The sequence below is a fragment of the Ambystoma mexicanum genome, chromosome 5q (genome assembly GCF_040938575.1).
Source record: "Ambystoma mexicanum isolate Mex_15411 chromosome 5q, UKY_AmexF1_1, whole genome shotgun sequence".
NCBI classification, from domain to species: Eukaryota; Metazoa; Chordata; class Amphibia; order Caudata; family Ambystomatidae; genus Ambystoma; species Ambystoma mexicanum.
This window is the reverse complement of record NC_090933.1, coordinates 1,387,023,772-1,387,044,728: the sequence shown is the minus strand read 5'-3', so window position 1 is coordinate 1,387,044,728 and position 20,957 is coordinate 1,387,023,772. Positions and strand designations below refer to the sequence as shown.

General features: G+C 48.2%; 1 protein-coding gene across 1 annotated transcript in view; it reads right to left on the bottom strand.

Annotated features, from left to right (window-relative positions):
- LOC138498199 (zinc finger protein 268-like) overlaps positions 1–19,998 on the bottom strand; it is a 174,789-nt gene extending 154,791 nt beyond the window's left edge. The window contains exon 1 of the mRNA XM_069622076.1: positions 19,933–19,998. The gene's annotated coding sequence lies outside the window, so the exon portion shown is untranslated. The remainder of the gene's footprint in view (positions 1–19,932) is intronic.
- Positions 19,999–20,957: the final 959 nt, after the last annotated feature.

Here is a 20,957-nt window from a genome sequence, read left to right as displayed (position 1 = left end):
TGCACACTTAAATGTATGGGTGGCTGCCTGTGAGATGGCTGGGTGTGTATATGGTGAATGGTGTGTGTGCAGGTGTACATGGGCACATCAAAACCTTCATTTCAGGGGGGCTAACCCTTCAAATGTTGGGAGAGGCGCTAACTTCACAGGCGGTGGGGAGGGGGAAACTTATTTGTGTGGGGGCATCCAACTAATTTACGCATTTTAATGACACTAATCTAGTGCAGATTCAATGTTACAAGCAGTTAACTCTCTCTTTTAAGTCTCCTGTTCCCTCTCTACCCTTCCAATCACTCCCCTGGCATGCAAGTACTAAACCCACATCAGGATTTCAATTGCCTAAACAATGTGGCATTTGAATGCAGGTACTAACAGTGAAATGCTTTACGTTGGTAATAGCTGGGTTCTTGTTAACAGCAAAAACCAGGTCCCGTTTAACATCTGTGTCCTGTTCGGTCTGGCAACTGCTCTAAAGGTTAGCCAGGTTTAGTCAATATAGCCCAAAATTTCATGTGGGGGGTCGGGGTAGTGCTGAAGCCCAGTCAACTCAATGGTGTTGCGCCACTACTTGTGCTTAATGCTTTGCTTACTCCTTGACGTATTCTTCCTCGTCCCAGTACTTATGTATGAGGCAGTACTTGTGTGTGAGGCAGTCTGCCTCATACACAAGAACTGGGAAGAGGTAGAGGTACATGGAGATAATGCCTGATTTAGCTACCTGTAATCTTCATCACTCCTCGTCCCACTATCCCTCATCCCAGTACTTACCTATGAGACAAGGAGCCTCATACGTAAGCTCTGGGACAAGGAAGAGGGACGTGGAGGTAATTCTGGGTCAAGATGCTGATTGTGGAGGTTGGGGTAGTGGGTGGGTGGGAGGGAGAGGGGATGAGTGGGGGGCGGGATTGTGTGATAAATCATAATGGTTGTCCATGTCCAGGCTAAGCAGGCATGATATGGGGTATTAGTGGCTAGAGAGGTATTTTGGTGCAGCCAGTCTAGTCATTCCTGAGTTTGGTATGACTTTCTTTTAACTGGACATTTCTGATAAAGCAGTCCTGCTAACTTTAATTACCTGGCTAGATTGGCATTTGGGTGCTGCCAGCCTAGCCATTTCTTACTGTGGCATTGTATATTTTCTGGTCATCTGTGATAAAATGATATGATATGATACAAGTCATTTATAAGGCGCCTGTACACAAGTGTACACAAGGGAGGGAAGACAGCGGGAGGATAAGACAAACAATCTCACTAGGCCTTGTGTCATTGCGAGAGCGAGAAGTGCAAGGGGAAAGGGGGGGGGTGCAAGTGAGAGGAGAGGGGAAAACAGGGCAGCAATGCTCTGAGTAAGTGCAGCCAGGGCAGAGAGGCTATTGGTTGTGCAAGGAGAACAAGGGACTGCAGGGTTACAGTTACAGCCCCTAAGTGCATGGTAAGCCCGGAGGCAGTGGAAGGGTGACCAATCAAGAAAGAGCCTGGACTCAGAGAGACTCTGAGGGTAGCCAAGCAGCTAGTCGGTACATCAGACCGGTAGGTCAGCAGGGGAGGGAGAGAGAGAGAAAGCAGCGGAGAAGAGGAAAGTTTTGAGCTGCTTCTGAAACTTCAGGTTGTCCGGATCAAGTTTGAGAGGGGCAGGGAGCCCATTCCAGAGGGAGGCACCAGCAGAGGAGAGAGGTCTGCCCCCACTCTCTGCCTGGAGAAACGTCTAAGCCTTAGAGAGTTGGAGGTAGCCGAGTGAAGGGCTAGAGAAGAAGGTATTTTGGAAGAGAGCATTGGATTTAGTGTGGGCCCCAGCCCCAGAAAGCCTTGTGGACAATGCAAAGGTTCTTGAAATTGATCCTTGCAGCCACCGGGAGCCAGTGGAGAGATTTCAGGGCTGGAGAAATACGATCCCAGGGCTTGAGGCCAAGGGTAAGTCTTGCAGTCCTGTTCTGGATTAGTTGCAGATGACAGAGACTAGAGGAAGGCAGATTGAGAAAGTGGCTGTTGCAGTAGTCCAGCCTAGAGAGAACCAGGGCTCTGGAGACAGTGAGCTTCTGGTGGAAAGTGAGAAAGGGAAGACTCCCTTTGAGGGGGAGCAGCTGGTAGTGGGACTTCTTGACGATGTCCGAGATGTGAGGAGAGAAAGAGAGTGTGGCGTTGAAGATTGACACCAAGGTTTTTTGCCTCGCAGGAAGGCAAAGGAAGAGGGCCCAAGGCGGTCGGCTATAGTGAGAGAGGAAATGCAGAGGCAAGGGTCCCAATGAGAAGGATCTCCGTCTTACTGGCATTAAGGCAGAGATTGTTGGAGGCGCACCAATCCTGAATCGTGGATAGACAGTCAAGAATGAGCAAGAGAGCAGAGGAGGCTGAGAGGAGCCTGAAGGAAAACTGAGTCATCCGCATAACACTGAAAGTTAGAGGAGAAGGTAGAGATCAGGGAGGCCAAAATGGCCAAGTAGAGGTTTAAAAACCAAGGTGAGAGGATAGAGCCCTGGGGAAAGCCACAGGTAGAGAGATATGGTGGAGAGAATGGGACCAAGATGGACCTGGCAGCGGAGGGGCGGTCCAAGTGGAAGGAGGTCAGTCACTCTAGGGTCTGATCCGTGATGCACAGGTTCTCACAGAGTCAATTGATCAGAATGGCGACGTTGGCCCTGTCGAAAGCAGAGGAAAGATGAAGGATGAGAACAGAAGGAATGCTGGAATCAAGGTTAGAGAGCAGATCTTCATGGGTGTTAAGGAGAGCAGTTTCCATGCCTCTGGCAGCTCTGAGGCCAGACTGATGGTCATGGAGACAACCAACAGATTCAGTGTGGAGAGTAAACTGGGAGATGGCAAGCTTTTCCAAGAGTATGCACAGGAAAGGGGTGATGGAGATTGAGCCATAGTTTGCTGGGCAGGTAGGATCAGCAGACGGCTTCTTGAGGAGTGGGTGCACAAGGGAGTGCTTAAAGGGAGAGGGGAACGTTGCAGTGGCGAAAGAGTGATTACAGAAATCGGCCAAGGCTGGAGCGAGGGTGTCAATATGGTCTTTGATGGTTCTGGAGGAGCACCTGTTTGGACGACACTTTCATAGATCGGACTTGTCTAGAAACCTCGTCAGGTGTTGTCAGAGAGAAAGAGGAAAAAGGAGGAGGAGAGGTAGAGATGGCCAAAGGGGGCCGAGAGAGGAAGAGGAGATAGAGGACAGAATGTCCTGAGATTTAGCAGAGAAGTGAGAGGCCAGAGCTGTACAGAGGGCCTGGGAGGGAACAGGAAAGGTATAGACCACGACAGGATTGACCAGTTCCTTCCAGATTTTAAAGAGTTTGGCCGTGTTGTTAGAGGCCGCGGAGACACACGCTTTAATGTGTGCTCTCTTCTTGATGAGTGTTATTGCTTCGACTGGCATTTTGGTGCAACCAGTCTAGGTATGTCTAAATGTAGCCTGGCATGCTTTACTGTAATGTTATTACGTGTTTACACTGGTCTACATTGTGCAGCCAGTTGGACATGTTTTCATTGTGGCATGGCATTTTTAATAGCAAGGCATTAATGTTCCTGTGCACTGTTGGTGACTTGCATGTATTGGATTGTGTTACCCTACAAAACAATTGCAAACACTCTGTGAGATAAATTGGCTATAAAGCCAAAGTGTGCTGTATATTGCATTAAAACACATATTTATATCTTTCTCCTAGTGCATTGTGCGGCATACCCCTTCAGCAGCACGTTCATGCGTATTGCGCAAGCGTGACAATCTAGGCCGGCCCAGAGTGTGGCGCGACCCGTGATTTGTTTGCCCGAGTTGTGTTACGCCACGGGATAAGCGGGGGAACATGGTGGGATGAGGTGGACCCTTGCGTGGAGCAGCCAATAAAGGGGATTCTGACAGCTCCTCCTCTCACCTTTGCCAGTGGATAGTGGATTAGCAGGGGTGCCACAGACTGGACTCTGAAATGTGTTCATCACCCACCCCCACAGAGAAATGATAATTGTTAACCTGAAGAGCATCCCCCGACTGACTGGTTGGCTGGTGAAAGGAAATAAAAAACAGGCAAAGCTCTCTTTCTCACAACAGGCACTAATAGTGGTGGTGAAGGCGGTATGGTGGCAGAGGGTAGCCTGGTCGTCAATGAGGAGGGAGGCAGGTCCCACAATCAGAGCACGGCCATGGACACTATTCTATCCCAGATGAAGGCTGGGTTTGATTCTGTAAATAACAAATTAGACAACCTGTGTTTAATATGGATTGTATGCAACACCGGATCAAAAAGGAGAGCGGTAGGATCTCTGAGGCAGAGCAGCGTATTGGGGCATTGGAGGACTTTTCAGAGGTGGCAGGTCGGCCCCTATGCACTCTACAACAAGAGGTGAAGACTGTGTAGATGAAGACCTGGAAGCGAGGTCCCACCGTAATAACGTTCGGCTTGTTGGGATTCCAGAGCCGTTCTCACAGGGGAACATGGAGGTCTTCATGGAACGCTTCATTAAAGAAGTGTTGGTGGATCAACCACTTTCCCCACAGTGTTTGATTGAGCGAGCACACTGGGTGTCTCCAGTAGCTCCTAAACCTGCCCAGAGGCCACATCCAGTGATTGCTCGTCTCCTGAACTATCAGGATAGAAACATTATACTTTGCAAGGTCCGTGAACTGGGGGTTTGCAATATCAGTGTCTCCTTCTATTCAGATTGTACCCCCACAGTACAGAAAGCCTGAATATCATTTGCAGCTGTGAAACGCCAACTTCGGGACAGAGGTCTTCAATATGCAATGTGGTGGTCAGTCAAAATCTCGAAAAAAAAACCCCATTTCGAATAAAAAACGTCATTAAAAAAATTCGACCTTTTTTTTTTCGGCCTTTTTGTTTCGAGATTTATTTTTTCGATATTTTTAAATTCGGTATTATGACCATAAACCATGCAATGTTATATCCGTCCAGGCTAAGAGTGATGCGTGATGACAAAACCCAATTCTTTATGGACCCGGCAGCGGTGAATGCATTTCTTGAAACCTTGCCCAAGCGATGACGCTGGATTCGTGACATTTGAGTATGGGTGCTTTAAGCCTTTTGGTTCTTTCAGGCTGGAGCCCTCAGCTGCTCTTTAACTGTCAAGTACTGAATTTCATTTGTGATTTTTAGCCTTTGCTTCACAGGTATGATTTGAGTCTCCACAGTATGTATGCTCTCAGGGTTAAAGTTTTGTTGCGTTCAAGTATGTAATGAATTGCTCCATTTTGGTCTTGGTAATGTATAAGGTCCAGGTGCACCCCCCACTCCGGGTTGCATGGGTGGTGGGGCAGTGCACTTGGCATTTCTGGGTTGTTACCCGCTTTCATTGTTTTGGGTTAGTCGTTGTTGGGATGATTGGGTTTTCACTGCCAGGTTGGGTGGGCGGTGGGGCAGGGGTAAGAGGGGGACGGAGTACTGGGAGTTTAGTGTTAAAATGGCTCTCACTTCACTGGGATGCTTGCGGCAGAGTAGTCCTTATTGTCATTCAGAGTTGTATTCTGATTTGGGTTGTATAGAACGTGGCAATGGTGCGTGAAAACTGTTCACCCGAATTATGGGTTCTATGCCATTTTCCCGCTTTCTGAAGGTTGCAGATAAAAATGACAGATTTTCTTCAGTCGATTTTGTGCGGCCCTCGGAAAACAGGAAAATGACATGCCTGTGTTTTATTTTTTAATTTGTGGGGTTTTACCTGTCGAGCCCCCCTTTGCTCACCCAGCCCCAACCCTCCCCGACAGGATTACCATGAAATTGGGGCTTTTGTACCCTAAAGCCCCGTCCTTCAGCCCCCGCCCCCTTCCTCCCTACCCAAGACTCCCCCAAACCAAATAAAACACAGACACAGACAACACACCAACACACATACCTGTTCTCATCATACTCTGCTTCTGGGTCCTGGTGAGCCTGTCATTCCCTGCACGCCGTCGTGTGCAGCAGGGGTGTGACAGTTTGATTTAGAAAGACCACTCTGTGCGGTCACAGGGCGGTCTTTCTAAATCAATGTTTTTTCAAGTCAGTAAAAATAAAAAGGTAATTTGACCTAGAACGGAATCATGTACTCTCCTCAGTTGAAATGTCTGAGGTTTGAATAACCACGCTAAGATGTGTAGGGTTCTAGCGCTTTGTGAGTGGCATGGAGCTAAGATTCTCTTCCTCCAGGAGACACAGTTGATGGGTAGAATGAATTAGGATTTTGCTACATCATGGGGGGGCGATGTATTATACGTCCTTTTCATCCTATTCCTGGGGTGTTTTGATCCAAATTCATAGGTAATTGGGCTTCTGTCTGCTGCATCATGAATGTGACATGGAGGGTTGCTATGCCATAGCGTCAGAGTTGATGGCCCGTAAGTTGGTCACATTTGTTCATGTATAATGACTGAATGTGGATGATCCAGAATTTTACCAATCCCTTTGGGCCAAGTTTTTGGCGTAGTCTCATAGGCAGCTAATAGTGGCAGGTGATTTTAACACTATTTTGCATGTAAGGTTTGATAGATCCACAGCTTGCTCAAGGCCACTATCCTTGGCTGCTAAAAAGATTCTACGTGGGATGGAGGATCAGGGATTGCTGGATCTATGGAGGACAATACACCTGGAGAGAGTTCTCTTTTTGTTCCGCAGTTCACAATATACGTTCTCATATTGATTTCATTTCAGTCCGGTCAGCGCAGGCCCATGCCACGAAGAGTTCCTCGATGTTACTGAGAACATTGCCGATCATTCCCCGATTCTTTGGTTGTGCCAAATGGAGAACTTGATATGATATGAGTAATTTATAACGCGCCTGTACACAAGTGTTTCTAGGCGCGACAAGTCAGTTGAGGGAAGACAGAGGGAAGACAAAACAAACGATCTTACTAGGCCTGTGTCATTCAGATTGTGCAAGTGCGATAATGCAAAGTGCATGGAGGAGAGAGAAGGGGGACGTGCCAGAGAGATGGATGGGGAAGTGCAATCAGGGCAGCACGGCTCTGAGTAATTTCAGGGAGGCTGGGGCATGTAGGGTTACAGTTAAAGGCCCTAAGTGCATGGTAGGCCTGGGGGCAGTACAGGGGCGACTGGTCATGGAGGAGACTGATAACCACGGAGTCTTTGAAGGTAGCCAGGCAACCAATCAGTGCAGCAGACAGGTAGGTCAGCAGGGGAGAGAAAGAGAAAGCAGAGACAAGGAGGAAGGTCTTGAGCTGCTTCCAGAACATTAGGTAGTCCGGCTCAAGTTTTAAAGGGGCAGGAAGGCCATTCTAGAAGGAGGCACCTACAGAGGAGAGAGATCTACCCCCCCAACTCTCTGCCAGGAGAAGCGTCTGACCCACAGAGTTTCAGGTGGCTGAGGGAAGGGCTCGAGAAGGAAGGTGTTTTGGACGAGAGAGTTGGATGTGGAGCAGTTCCGGCCCCAGAAAGCCTTGTGGATGATGCAGAGGGTCTTGAACTTGATCCTTGCAGCCACCGGGAGCCAGTGGAGAGATTTCAGGGCAGGAGAAATAGGGTCGCTGGGCTTTAGGCCAAGGACAAGTCTTGCATTCCTGTTCTGGATTAGTTGCAGAGGGCAGAGAGTAGAGGAAGGCAGTTTGAGAAAGTGGCTGTTGCAGTAGTCCAGTCTAGAGAGAACAGGGCTCTGGAGACAGTGAGCTTCTGGGGGAAACTGAGAAAAGGAAGAATACCTCTGAGGAGGTGCAGCTGGTAGTGGAATGTCATGGACAGGTCCTTGATGTGTGGAGAGAAGGAGAGAGTGGAGTCAAAGATGACACCAAGGTTTTTTCCCTACAGGAAGGCGAAGGCAGAGGGCCCAGGGAGTGGGGCCAGAGTAAGAGAGGGAAAGCGGGAGCAGGGGTCCCAATGAGAAGGATCTCAGTCTTTGTGGCATTAAGGCAGAGATCGTTGGAGGCACACTAATGCTGAATTGCGGATAGACAGGAATGAGTGTGAGAGGAGAGGAGGCTGAGGGGAGCCTTAAAGAGAGTGGAGTGTCATCTGCATAACCCTGAAAGTTATAGGAGAAGGTAGAGATCAGGTGGGTCAAAGGGGCCAAGTAGACATTGACGAGCTAGAGTGAGAGGTTAGAGCCATGGGGAACACTGTGGAGAGAGAGGTGGAGAGAGAGATGGTGGAGAGAAATGAGCCAAGTTGGACCTGGGAGGGCCGGTACAGGAGGAAGGAGGTCAACCACTTCAGAGCCTGATCCATGATGCCCAAGTTCTCACAAAGTCGATTGATCAGGATGGCATGATTGACCGTGTCAAAAACAGAAGAAAGGTCAAGGAGGATAAGGACAGAAGGAAGGCTCATTGCCTTAGGGCGTGGTTCACCATACCTAGCCTACTAAAACATTGTGCATTGTATATATACTACCTTTTGTCTCTGAGTGCACCATTTAGCCTATTGCGACATTGTGGCTCCAAGTCCTACATCCCACTATCTCTGAGAGTCCTATGTAGCCTACTGTGACACTGTGTACTGTGTATTTATGCCTCACTGCCTACTGTCACGGAGAGTTCTACTTAGCCCACATTGACACTGTGTATTGTGCATTCATGCCCCACCGCCTACTGTCACTGAGAGACCTATCTAGCCTAACGTGACATTGCGTAGTTATGTCCGACTGCCCACTGTCTTGAGTGATCTACTTGGGCCACTGCAATATTGTGCATTGCATTCTCATTACCTACTGCCTGCTATTGATTTACCTTACCTGGGCCCGCCGCACATGTACTCTTTATAGGTCTTGCCCATTGCTTTGTAGCACCGTTGAGCGCCTGATCTAGCCTCCTTGACAATCAACTCCCCATTTATAATGTTGAACCCTCGGTGACCAGCAGAGCCCTGTGCCCCCTACCATTCGTAGTCCATTGTCACCTAGATGCATCTAGAACCTGTGACCCATACCAGCGCACCCTGATCCTCTCTAACAATGTATGCCACCCTTATCGTCTTGATTAGTATACTTCAGAGCATGCTACTCGCCCTGCCACTATCAGGCGACAGAGCCAACCCATCCTTGTCCCAAACTTCACGGCCCAAGATACCTACATCATCAGGCAGATACTCTGAGACTATGTCTACCTATGTCATCCCCGCAAACTGGACCAAGCCCACCAGATTTCTGCCACCCATGATCCTCCCATATAAGATCAAGCCGACCTGCAATGCCAAAAACTCCAATAAACCCTATAACGGCCGTCTAGGTGTTATCATCAACGAACCAAATGTCCCCCTAACATCTTTAGATGACCTAGCCAGAATAACGCCTAACCTCCCATGTCCTTTAGCATGCAGAAACGTCAGACTTGGATCTAGACTAGCTAAATCCTACTTCTTACCAACCAGACCCCCACCTTCAACCAATCATAACTTCAGCCAACCTCAAAAGCATACTAAAACCCACAAATCCCATACCAAATCTAGACTGACAACAGCCGTGCTGGATACCACTGTTCTAAGCAATAGCCCCACTGCTATCAGTGGCGCACTGATCAATGCCAGATCCCTGGTGGCACATGCAGTAGAAATAGCAGACCGAATTACCACTAAAGAACTGGATTTCCTTGCAATAACGGAGACCTGGCTACATGCAGCTGCAAACCCCTCCCTTCTTATTGCCACCCCGACAACTATACAGTCTTAAGATCTGACAGAGAGTCAGTCAGAGGCGGTGGAATTGCCTTTATCATCATATCCTCCTTGGGTCTCAGAATAGTCCCACAGCCTCCAATCAAGTCTTGCGAACTAATGTCAGTCAAACTTCCACTCACTAACTCACGGACCATAACAATGCATCTGATCTATAGACCCCCCTGGTCCTATTGGCTCCTTCGAAGAAGATCTCATGACCCTTCTTACCTCTAACACCGAACCCTTTAACGTGGGGCTCAACGACCCTAATGACCAACCTGCCATAACAATGGCTAACTCATTGTCCGACCCAGGCCTTACTCAAAGAGTACTCCACCCCACTCATGATAAAGGATGATCCTAGATTGGATAGCAGACCTTAATTGTGAAACTACCATATCGTCTATCGAATCACTCCCTTGGACTGACCACTCCCTGCTTTCATTTACTATCCAAAACTGCAAACTTCCAATTAAACAAAACTCCATCGCTCCTTCGATGCCAACCAGAAATAAAAGGAACATCACAGTGGAAAATCTCAAGTCATTTCTCCAACCTCTGTGCCCTTGTTCCTGCCTAACAATGTGTGCAATCTCGTCACTGGCAAAATGCTGGAAAGAAGTCACGAGGGCCACTGTAAGCAAAGACAAGACCAAATTAGGCGGCAAGAAAATAAAATGGGGTTAAGCGGCTTACCCACTTGTACAGCCTGTAGCGGGAGAGGCACGTCCCAATCCAAGTCACAGGCTGTTAAGATGGATTTCTGAACTCTGTCCTGGAGGGGCAGAGGTTCAGAAGGCCAGCCTAGTTTCTTGGAACAGGGTAACCTCTGGACAAGCCAGATCAATTAGGGTAGCGATGGGGGCGGTCAAGACTAGGTATCAAGAGGGGTGAGGGTGACTGAAAGCCCGCAATGAGCACACAAAGCAAGGACATGTACAAATTACTCCAAACAGGTGTTATATAAAAAATATAGACACATTTATTACAAGGCCTTTGTAATATTGACCATAGTAAAGAATCACGGTAAAACTCAAGTAAACCAACACATCACAATCAAAATACAGTTTATATACAATACCAAAGGGTCTAAAGAGTTAGACGCACGAAATATGCAGACCACCTGGATGGGGAGGAAAACAGGCAAGGCAGTGCGAATAATAGTTAGACCCAGTCCACCTTTAGAGGCACCTAACTAGAAGGAAGTCCGAGCCCTACGAAGAGGGGAGCCTTGTGCTCAAAAGTACCTGCACACGCTGGTGCCAACGGGCAAAAGGGAGTCTCTTCGACGAAAACAGGCAGTTCAGATCGGTGAACAAATGAAGACGAACAGATCTCCGCGACTCAAGCGCAACCTCCACTTGGGGGCAGAAGCAGAGCGCGAGTACGGAAAGCCATGCTGTTTGACACAGTGGGGAAAAGCTACAGGCTACTGCAGGAGGGCGACCGGTTCCTAGCGTTACTACTCACCGGTCCCCGATGCAGGCAGACCCAGGCTTCTCCGTGTCAGTTTCAGTGCTGGCAGGTTCAGATACAAGCAGGGGACGTCTCGGCGTGTAGATTCCACGGCAGCAGAAGTTAGAGTTGAGGATGTCCCAAACGTAGTGAACCCGCACAGATTGTTACCACAGCAGGGCAACGAAGCGGCTGTGTGCATTTCAGCCCAATGTACACTACTCACTTCAGACCTGGGAACGCCAAGTGTACGAATCGTGTGAGAGTGTCAAGGACTCGGAATACAGCAGCAACCTGACGGCGGTTACAGAGCAAGACTCCTGGGTAGGCTGGTCAGTCCACTGGATGGCCCAGAGACACTTCCGAAGGCTTACGTGCAGGAGATGGTGAAGATGCCGAGAATAGTTGTTCCCACTATTCCAAAGGGTCGAAGTACCAGTACAGGCCTTCTCGTTCGATCAGAGGTAGAAAGGGTTTCCCAAAAAGACAGCAGTGCAGAGGAGCAGTCCTTCAGCGGGTCACCAGTGATTCCTCGGTCCAGCCTCTTGGTTACAGGATACTTGGCTCCTTATCCTTCGTTCGTGAGAACTCAGGGGATCGACATGGTAGTGGTGTTTCCAGCCTCCTCTTATCCAGGTTTCCCTTCGCGCCAAAACGGAGGGGACCAAATAGGAGATCTGTTCACAAAACACTCACACCATACGTGGACCTATCACGGACCACGGTGGTCCCAGCCGTTCAAGACACACTAGTCTCTCTGGCACCCAGGATGTGTATTGGGACCAGACATCCCAGCCCACATCCTGGAGGCTCACACCAAGCCTGTAGAAGCCCGCAAAAGCGTCGCTGTTTCGCGGGAAAGTACATGCCCAAATAAGGAAGCCCCCGGGTCGGCTCGACCTGGGGAAGGTGAAGGGGGCAAGACGGTCAGCGGACAGGACAAAGAGCCTCGTGGTCTGGCAATCTTGGGAGCCAGGCCACCCTTTTGGGCTAAGCACGAGACACGCACTTAAACAGCCAAAAGGAGCTCAAAACACAAAGAAACGATCGCTGCCACCAGTCCCGTCCGTGATTCACTTGCACCGTTTGTTAACAATCCACGAGAGTATCTAGGGCCCAAAAAATGACTAGAGACCCAAGAGAGCAGTAACTTAGCTTACAGTGATCTCTTGTGCCATGTTGCGCGAAAGCTGCAACATGAGCGAAAGAACTACGGAAAACAACGTTTCCCGGTACTGACTGTTTTAAGGGCATGTCAGTATCCCCGTAAGAATGGAGCGAAAGCCCAGAGGAGTGCGGCAGGAAGCCGTGCTTCTCTGGCAAAGTCTAGATCAGGGTGTAAAACAACAGCAAAAAGTTTAGGGGTTGCCACATGGAAGGAAGAATTACCTACAAGTAAGAAATCTTTCCTAACACAGGCCGTCAGCCACCAGCCACCAAACATTATCTGGAGACTAATACGGCGAGGGACGATGGGACTTGGAGGCAGTGGGGCTGGGGGGCTAAGCCTAGGGCTGAAGACAGGAAGCTGCAGGAAAGTCGAGGGCAGATGTGGCTACGGTCCTCGTTGCCTTGCTGCAGAGCATGCTCTGTCTGCTCTCTGTTCCACTGCCTCGAAGGTTTCGAGAAAGGAACCCTAACTGGGCAAGCCATGTCAGGCTGCTCCGCCTAGCACGGCCGTCTCTGACAAGGCCCCCGATCACCTCTGGGCCTGTTGGGCCTGGGCTCGGAGAGGATCTTGTAGCCCTCAGGGAGAAGTGTGTCAAAACTCGTGACAAAGCTGGCCTTAAACCATGTCTCGGTAAGGGCGAGAACATCTAGATCCAGCAGTTCAAGGAGGTGGCAGATGTCAGAGCGAAAGTTAAGAGCAGCAGTGTGGAGCAGGTTGTCACTTTTTAAAGACTTCCGGGGCAGGGTACAGTGGACCCAACCGGATGTGGCAGAGGAGCCTGGGAGGTAAATGGAGGAAGAGGCAGAGGAACCAAGGAAGAAGTTGATGGCAGTGGGGCTAGAGAGGTGGAGTTCAAGGGAGGCGAGGTAGCCAAGAGAGAGACGCATCAGGTAAGGTAGTCAGGGGAGCAGAAGGGACGAGGGAGGCAAGGGAGCCAGGAGAGCCAAAGCTGGCAAGGGAGCCAGAGTAGAGAAGGGACGGGGTGGCAAGGGAGCCATGGAGGTGGGTGGCGAGGGAGCAAGTTTATAAGAACCATCATTGCCAAAGCCAAACAAGAGCAATATTAAAAGAGGTTAACAGCAACCAACATTGCCGAAGCCAAGAGAGGCAAATACTAAAGCAAATTGACAAGAACCATCATTGCCAAAGTCAAGAGAGGGTAATTCAGAAGCAAGCTAATAGTAACCCTTATTGCCAAAGAGAGAAAAAGGCAATAGTTGGAAAAGACCCAAACAAGCATTGTCTAAGCCTAATAGAGGCAAGTGTGATAGACACCCATTATCAGCATTTGTTGATGTAAGAGTGGTAAAACAAGAGTAGCAGGAGAGCAGCATTGCATGTGGCAGTCACAAGAGTGGAACACACAGCACCAGTGTGTCTCATGTCTTCCCAGAACAAGTAGTCAATACTGATGTTGTTGAAAGTCTTTGCTAAGTTGTTTGAAGCAAACTTTTCCAAATAAGTACTTGTAGTAGTGTTTGAAGCTTTTAGTCCGGCAGGCGAGTATACCAGGACGGAGACCTTGAAGTAGTAGTCATGGCAGGTTAGTGGACCAGGAAGAAGTCATTTAAGTACTGCCGGTGCATCCAACGCGCTGAGCTCGCGGGTGCTGGTCAGCCCGCCAGGAAAAACCTGGCAGGCTGTCAGGCACCCGCGAGCACAGCCCGTAGTATGGCGGTCTGGTAACTACGGTACCGGCATGCTTACTGGCACCGTAGTTCCCAGACCGCTGTGCTCGGAATGAGGCCCAATAACACATTAAAAAAACCTAAGAAAAAACAAAGAAAAACACGTTGATATGATCAATATTAGCTGTCTACACACAAATGTATAAAGGTGATCGCTACTCAGTTCCATGCTTTGTGCACCCCATGCAAGTATGTCATGGTGTTATTAGTTCATGAGCCCTTGGTTGTGATCAATTCAGCTTGTTGTGAATAAGTGCGCTCAATGTGTTATATTCTGCCATTTTTAAGCGTGTGCTTCTCATGCAGTGCCTCTAAATGTTTGTCTATGTTCATATGTTTGTATACGTTTACTCACCACTGTGAGACTTCATATATATTTATAAGATTGCCCATTTTAACCTATAAACTGTGTCAGCTTCACTGACCTGTGTGCAGGGAAATGTCCTGCTCAGAAGTACGCGGTTCGCGACGTTAGTAAAAGTCCTTCTGAAAGGAAACGATATCAATATGTTAACGTTATCCATCAATGTCATTCTTTTTTCAGTCATATTTATGTGCCCTGCACGGTGGCACTACATAGTGGGCTGCACCCTACTAAAATATATTCAAGCTTCAAATTCAACAAAACAGCACGCTATAACAGATCAACCTAAAACAAGCGGTGCCCTCTCTACAACTATTGGTCTATCTTCCATGTTGTGCCATATCCAGCATGGAGGACTTCCAGGGAGCTGGTTTTGATTGCTGCGAGTTTAGCCTATCAAGCTATGGGTTATGTCGGAAGTGAACAGGCAACGGGAAGGGAGATCTTTGGTTTGGGTGGAAAGGCAATTTTGTCTGCACAGGGCCACTAAAAATAAAAAAAACTTTAAATATGACTTTGTAATCATTGCATATGGATAATGCTGCCTGCCAATATGAACGGTTCCTGCCTGCCGTCCAAGAATAACAATCTGTATGTCAAAGTACACTCCAACCTAGACCGCGCTACCCCCCCACCTAATTGGTTCCTACCCTCCTCCCAGCCTAACAATGTAACCTCCATCACTGTCCTGTTCCCCGTCCTCCTACCTACTCCCCATCAATTCCATGTCATTTCATTGTGGAATGTTTTTTCGTGGGGGGGTTTACCGCAGATTTTTTAATGAAAAAAACTCATGGACATTTTTTTTTGCCCCATCCCATTATATTTTTTACCTATTTTCGAACACCCACACCCCATATATATATATATATATTTTTCTAACCCCCCTTCCCCTAAAGATTTGATGAGTTTTTTTAAGGTAAAAAATCCACTGTAAAAACCTGGCGTAAAAAACATCCTGTGATGAAAGGACATCGTACCCTCACCAGCCTCCACACACGATCAGCCCTACGACTCAGGAGCCACAAGAACCCTGAAACACCATCCCGAAAAGCAACACTCATCCTATCCACCCATTCAACCTCTCGCCCTCACGGCTAGCCCCACGTAACATACCCTGCACCCTTGTGCCCGCAAAACACACTAAGCTTGATAACTCCACAGCTACCAACTACCTCCTTTCTCCCTCTCCCATCACACCCTTAGCTACCCACCCAGCCATCAATGCATCCCCCTTCCCTACACAGACACCGTGCAACCGCAGACTAACAATGTTGCATGCTCGCACACTACCAACTTACTGCCACTCTTTCCCCAGAGTCACATCCTCAAGAAATCGCCTACTCGCGCTGCGCACCCAAACCTCAGCAGCCCCCCTGCCACCACCACCCCTGGTGTAATCAGCAGCCTCCCTATGCAGCCCACCAAACCACTTGCCTCATTCCAATGTGCCCTCATTAATTCCTGCTCCCTCCCAGCACATGCTCTGGAAATCTGTGACCTGCTCCCCGCACACAAACCTGAACCTCTTAGTCATCTCTGAAACTTGGCTACATGAAGCCTCTGGCACCGCCTTATCCTTAGCCCTCCCCCAAGGCTACATCTACCGTCTGAACGCCTACACACCAAAGGTGGTGGAGTGGCCATCATTGCCAAGGAATCCCTCTTCCTACGACAGGTCACCAACTCCTTTGAAGGTAACAGTGACGTTTTGTCCCTCAAACTTACCACCTTCCCCTAACTGCACCATCACTATACATATTGTTTCCCGCCCCCCCCCCCATCCCCATGGCTGACTTCCATGAGAAACACATACACCTCCTATCTGACAACCTAAAATTCTCCTCCAAGTCCATTCTATTAGGAGACCTGAACCTCGGATTCAATGACCCTGAGGATTCACATGCCAAATCTCTTGCCAAAGCTCTAGACACCCTGGGGTTCAATCAATCAATCACTAACCCCACCCACTCTAAAGGCTGCATCCTGGACTGGATAGCCAACCACAATTACTCTCTATCCATCTGCTCCAATGCCCCCTGCCCCTGGACAGGCCACCATATCATCCACTTTTACATCCACATGCCTACGTTAAAAAAACCTCTCACCACTCAACTACCGCATTCCCCAGTTCAAGGAAAGTAACCAAATCGAGGCTACTGCCCTATGTAGCAACCCCCACTTTCAAACCTCCTTTCTCCAATGATCCCATCGTTCTAGCTGATCTATACAACTCTGCACTAAAGAATGCACTCAATGCCATAGCTCCAGTGTCAGCAGGAAAATCAAAACTGCCAGACACGCAAATGCTTGGTTCACCCCAGAGCTACTGGAACTCTTCTCCTTGAAATGCACCACCCTCTCCACTTGGTAAACTAACCCACTTGAATCCACAAAACTAGAATTCAACAAGATAGCCACACAATACAAAAAGGCAATCATCTCGCCCAAATCCGCCTCCTTCAATACTAGGATTACCAATGCAAAATCTGGAACTAAGAAAATCTTTGCCATCTTCAGAGAACTAGAATCACCAGCTCCTACCACGCAGGTCATAACTAAAGACGAATCGTGGTGTTCTAACTTCCAAACCGCCATGCTCAACAAACGTAACCTTCTGCAGAGCACAATCCCAACCAGAACACATTGCCTCACCCTCAGCCACACCCACCACTAACCCCTCTGCCCAGGAGCATATCCCCCTCTTCTCCTTCAATGATGTCACAGAACTTAGTCCTCACCCTCCTAAAACACCTCAAACCTTCGAACTGCAAAGGTGATGACTGTCTAGCCACGATCATTAAAGACTGCTATCACACTAGCCCTGTTTCCACACCAGTTATCAATGCCTCCTTTCCCTCTGGACTGGTCCCTCCTAGCATTAAGGAAGCCTGGGTACGACCACTTCTAAACAAGCTGTCACTTTACCCGGCCTCCTCTAAACAACTACAGACCCATAACTACTGTCCCTTTCCTTTTAGAAATCGTTGACAAATCACTGGTCCAACACTTCCTCGAAAACAAACCATATCCTGGGCCTACGGCAATCCGGCTTTCGCCCTGGTCACGGCACAGAATCTGCTCTGCTTGACCTTAAAAAGCAACTTGATATAAAGGATGCAGGCAAGCCTGCCCTACTCCTCTTCTTGGACTTATCAGCCGCATTTTACCTAGTGGACCACAACATTCTTTGTCACCACCTCACTTCCTCAGCACACTTCTCACCTAATGCCACAACCTGGATCAGCTCATTCCTGCAAGGAAGAGCCATGAGAGTGTTCTCAGATCAGGCGTGTGGAGCTCCCATCACCATCCACTGCTGAGTCCCTCCGGGATCCTATATCTCTCCCACTCTCTACAACATTTCCACTAAGGCTCTATTTGACATCCTAGATTCCATTGGTATAGCTTACACTAAGTATGCTGATGACACCCAAATCCTACTCCCACTCTCCAGTAACTACGAAACTGACGCCAAGGCCCTCAACACTGCCTACTCCACTATTGAGGCCTGGATGTCAGCCAACCGTCTCTGCCTCAACAGTGATAAGACTGAAATCCTCCTAGTAGGCTCACAGGAAACCCTAAACGTACTTACCAACCAATACAGCACTTTCACAATTGATAACATACAGATCCTGGTCTCCCCATCGGTAAAACCTTAGGAGTCTACCTCAATGCCACCCTCTCCATGTCACGTCAAGTCAGCGCCATCGCCTCCTCAGCTGCCTACTACACCAAATTGATTAACGCAGCCAAACCCCTCTTATCCACTGAGAACTGCCTCTCCATCACCAGAGCCATAATAGGCTCAAGACTGGATTACTGCAACATCCTCTTTGCTGGCACTACAGCAAAAAACCTAATGAAACTCCAAATAATCCAAAACAATGCACTTCGAGCAGCTCTCAAAATTCTCGCGGATGCCGCGGAGGACGTATCTATTAAAGTTTCCTGGCAATAAACTGTGGGATGTACATCTTTGCTTTAAGCTAAATTTGATGTACACCCATGAAAGGACATTGAAATGGGGAAATACATCTGCAGCAGATGCTCCTGTACGGAGCCGCTTTTGTAATGAATCAGAACAAAAATAAACCCTAAAACATCTTGTAATCTACTGAAAACACTTTGATAACTGGGACCTGGCATGATCGGTACGACGTTGCTAGCCAGGGAATGGTTGTGGATGGCATGTATGTGGGGATATACAACAAAGACCATATTGGCTCTTTCAAAATGTCTTGTGCTGTTAAATGTAGAACTGGAAAAAATGATATCACAAGTATGAAGAATGCCAGTATTTCTGCTTTGAATAAACTTAAAAACACTTAATGTTGTTTTGTGTTTTATGTATAACTTTGGTTTATTGTTTATGAGAAACCAATTTATGTGGCTGGATTTTGTGATAGGTGTTTGCTGGTCATCCACTTTGATTATGTGGTTTATAAATCACTTTGATGATGTACACTATGAAGGATGAAATTCATTAAGAAGGACTCCACCACAGTAGTTGTCAAGTGAATGTTCTGTTGAGAAGTCTATGTATACTCGCAGTATTATTGTGAGATGCTTGTTTATTACGCATAGTGGAGACTGAGATCTACACATTCAGGTAGAGCAGTGCTCTGTATTGCAGATGAAATTTAACAGGATGTAATCTATGAGAACGGTTGTTATGTGAATGGCTCTCTTCCTTCTCTGAGGCTAGTATTTTGTTTTATATTATGGTTTACCGTGATAAGAAGATTGTGTTTTTAACCTTTGTTTATTACATACTGTTGATGTTGTAAGAGTTTGTTGAGCAAACTAATAAACAACTAATAAAAAAAAAAGACCTGCCGCCAGACACGAAGCCCAATGGCTCCCCTTCAAAGAACGGGTCCTATTCAAAACTCTTGCCGTCACTCACAAGTGCATCACTCACACAGCCTCCCTTTACCTTGCCTCGAAAGTAATGAGAACAGGCTCTTCCAGACCCACAAGAACACCATACTCCCACCGTCTCATAATCCCCAAGTCGAGTCAAACAAGCCAAAGCAGGTGGCGCTAGCGTCCCTTTAATTGCTGCCAAACAATGGAATTCCCTGCCACTCACCCTTAGAAACGAACCCTCACACCTTGCATTCTGCAAAGCACTCAAAACCTGGCTGTTTAACTAACCTCTGCCTACACTCCCGCTCTGCGCATCACGCCTGCGTACTCATGTTCCCTGTAACCTATTGAACTGGGTACACGTCATATGCTTTGTCATGCACCACTGTAGCTAGTTCTTGCACCACTGTAACCAATTCACCTACAGTTGTTAGATCTAATACTCTCTGTATGTACTACTGTAACCAAGTAGCCTACTTACCTCTGTAACAGCGCCACGATGCCTGCGGGCTGTTGTGTGCTACACAAATTTAAAAAACTAATAAATAAATAATGCGCTTTAAAATGCACACTTTTATCCTCATCCAAACTCTCGTTTGAGGGGATGGGTTGCAAGTTGTCCTGCTTTACTCATAGGGGGCATCCCTGGGCATGAGGCAGGGGTGGGGGGGGCAAAGAGTAGAGAAAGGGAAGATGGGGGCAAGGAGTGCACTCAGGACAGGAGACAAACTGCTGCAGAAGCAAAGAACACCCTGTGCAGAGAGACATGCATATATCACAGCAGCTATTTACCTTCTGTTGCCTGTGATCCTGACTTTCTGCGGGACACTGCAACGCACCAATAGTGTATTCAGGTCTGGAGAAAGAAAATATTACCATAGGATTAATTAATCTCCAAGAATGTACACCACATCCAGAGAAAATATATTTAAAACATATCCAAAGAGGGAGCTGCCTCGCCCCCTATAAATCACAAACACAGGGGAAAGGCTTAACAGAAGGAGCGTGAAGGAACAGCAGAGACAAGTCAACATTACCCTAAAAGGACACTTTTCTCACCACAAGCGCGTGCAATAGGCCTGTCACTCAGCTGCGGTAAATTATGCCATGGGATTGCTTCAGAGCTTGTGCAGCATTTTCCCTTTAACAGTAGAGCAAGAGATGGGGGGGGGGGCAGGAGGGGGCAGGAACGCAGCCACGGCTCAGAAGACTGAGCTACCTAGCGCCTTGGGCAGCGAGGCTGGGGTGCAGCGCTGGAGAACAGACATGCGCAGTACTGAGTAGACGCCAGAGAGCATGCGCAGAAAGGGGGAAAGGGAAGCAGCACGCTCACAGCTGAAACTAAACCCAAGGAGCATGCGCAGAAAGGGAAAACCGGAAGTAGGAACTCACAGCTGAAACTAAACCCAAGGAGCATGCGCAGAAAGTAAACACCGGAAGTAGGAACTCACAGCTGAAACTAAACCCAAGGAGCATGCGCAGAAAGGAGACACCGGAAGTAGGACCTCACAGCTGCAACTAAACCCAAGGAGCATGCGCAGAAAGGGAAAACCGGAAGTAGAAACTCACAGCTGAAACTAAACCCAAGGAGCATGCGCAGAAAGTAAACACCGGAAGTAGGAACTCACAGCTGAAACTAAACCCAAGGAGCATGCGCAGAAAGGAGACACCGGAAGTAGGACCTCACAGCTGCAACTAAACCCAAGGAGCATGCGCAGAAAGGGGGAACGGGAAGTACCAACTCACAGCTGCAACTAAACCCAAGGAGCATGCGCAGAAAGTAAACACCGGAAGTAGGAACTCACAGCTGAAACTAA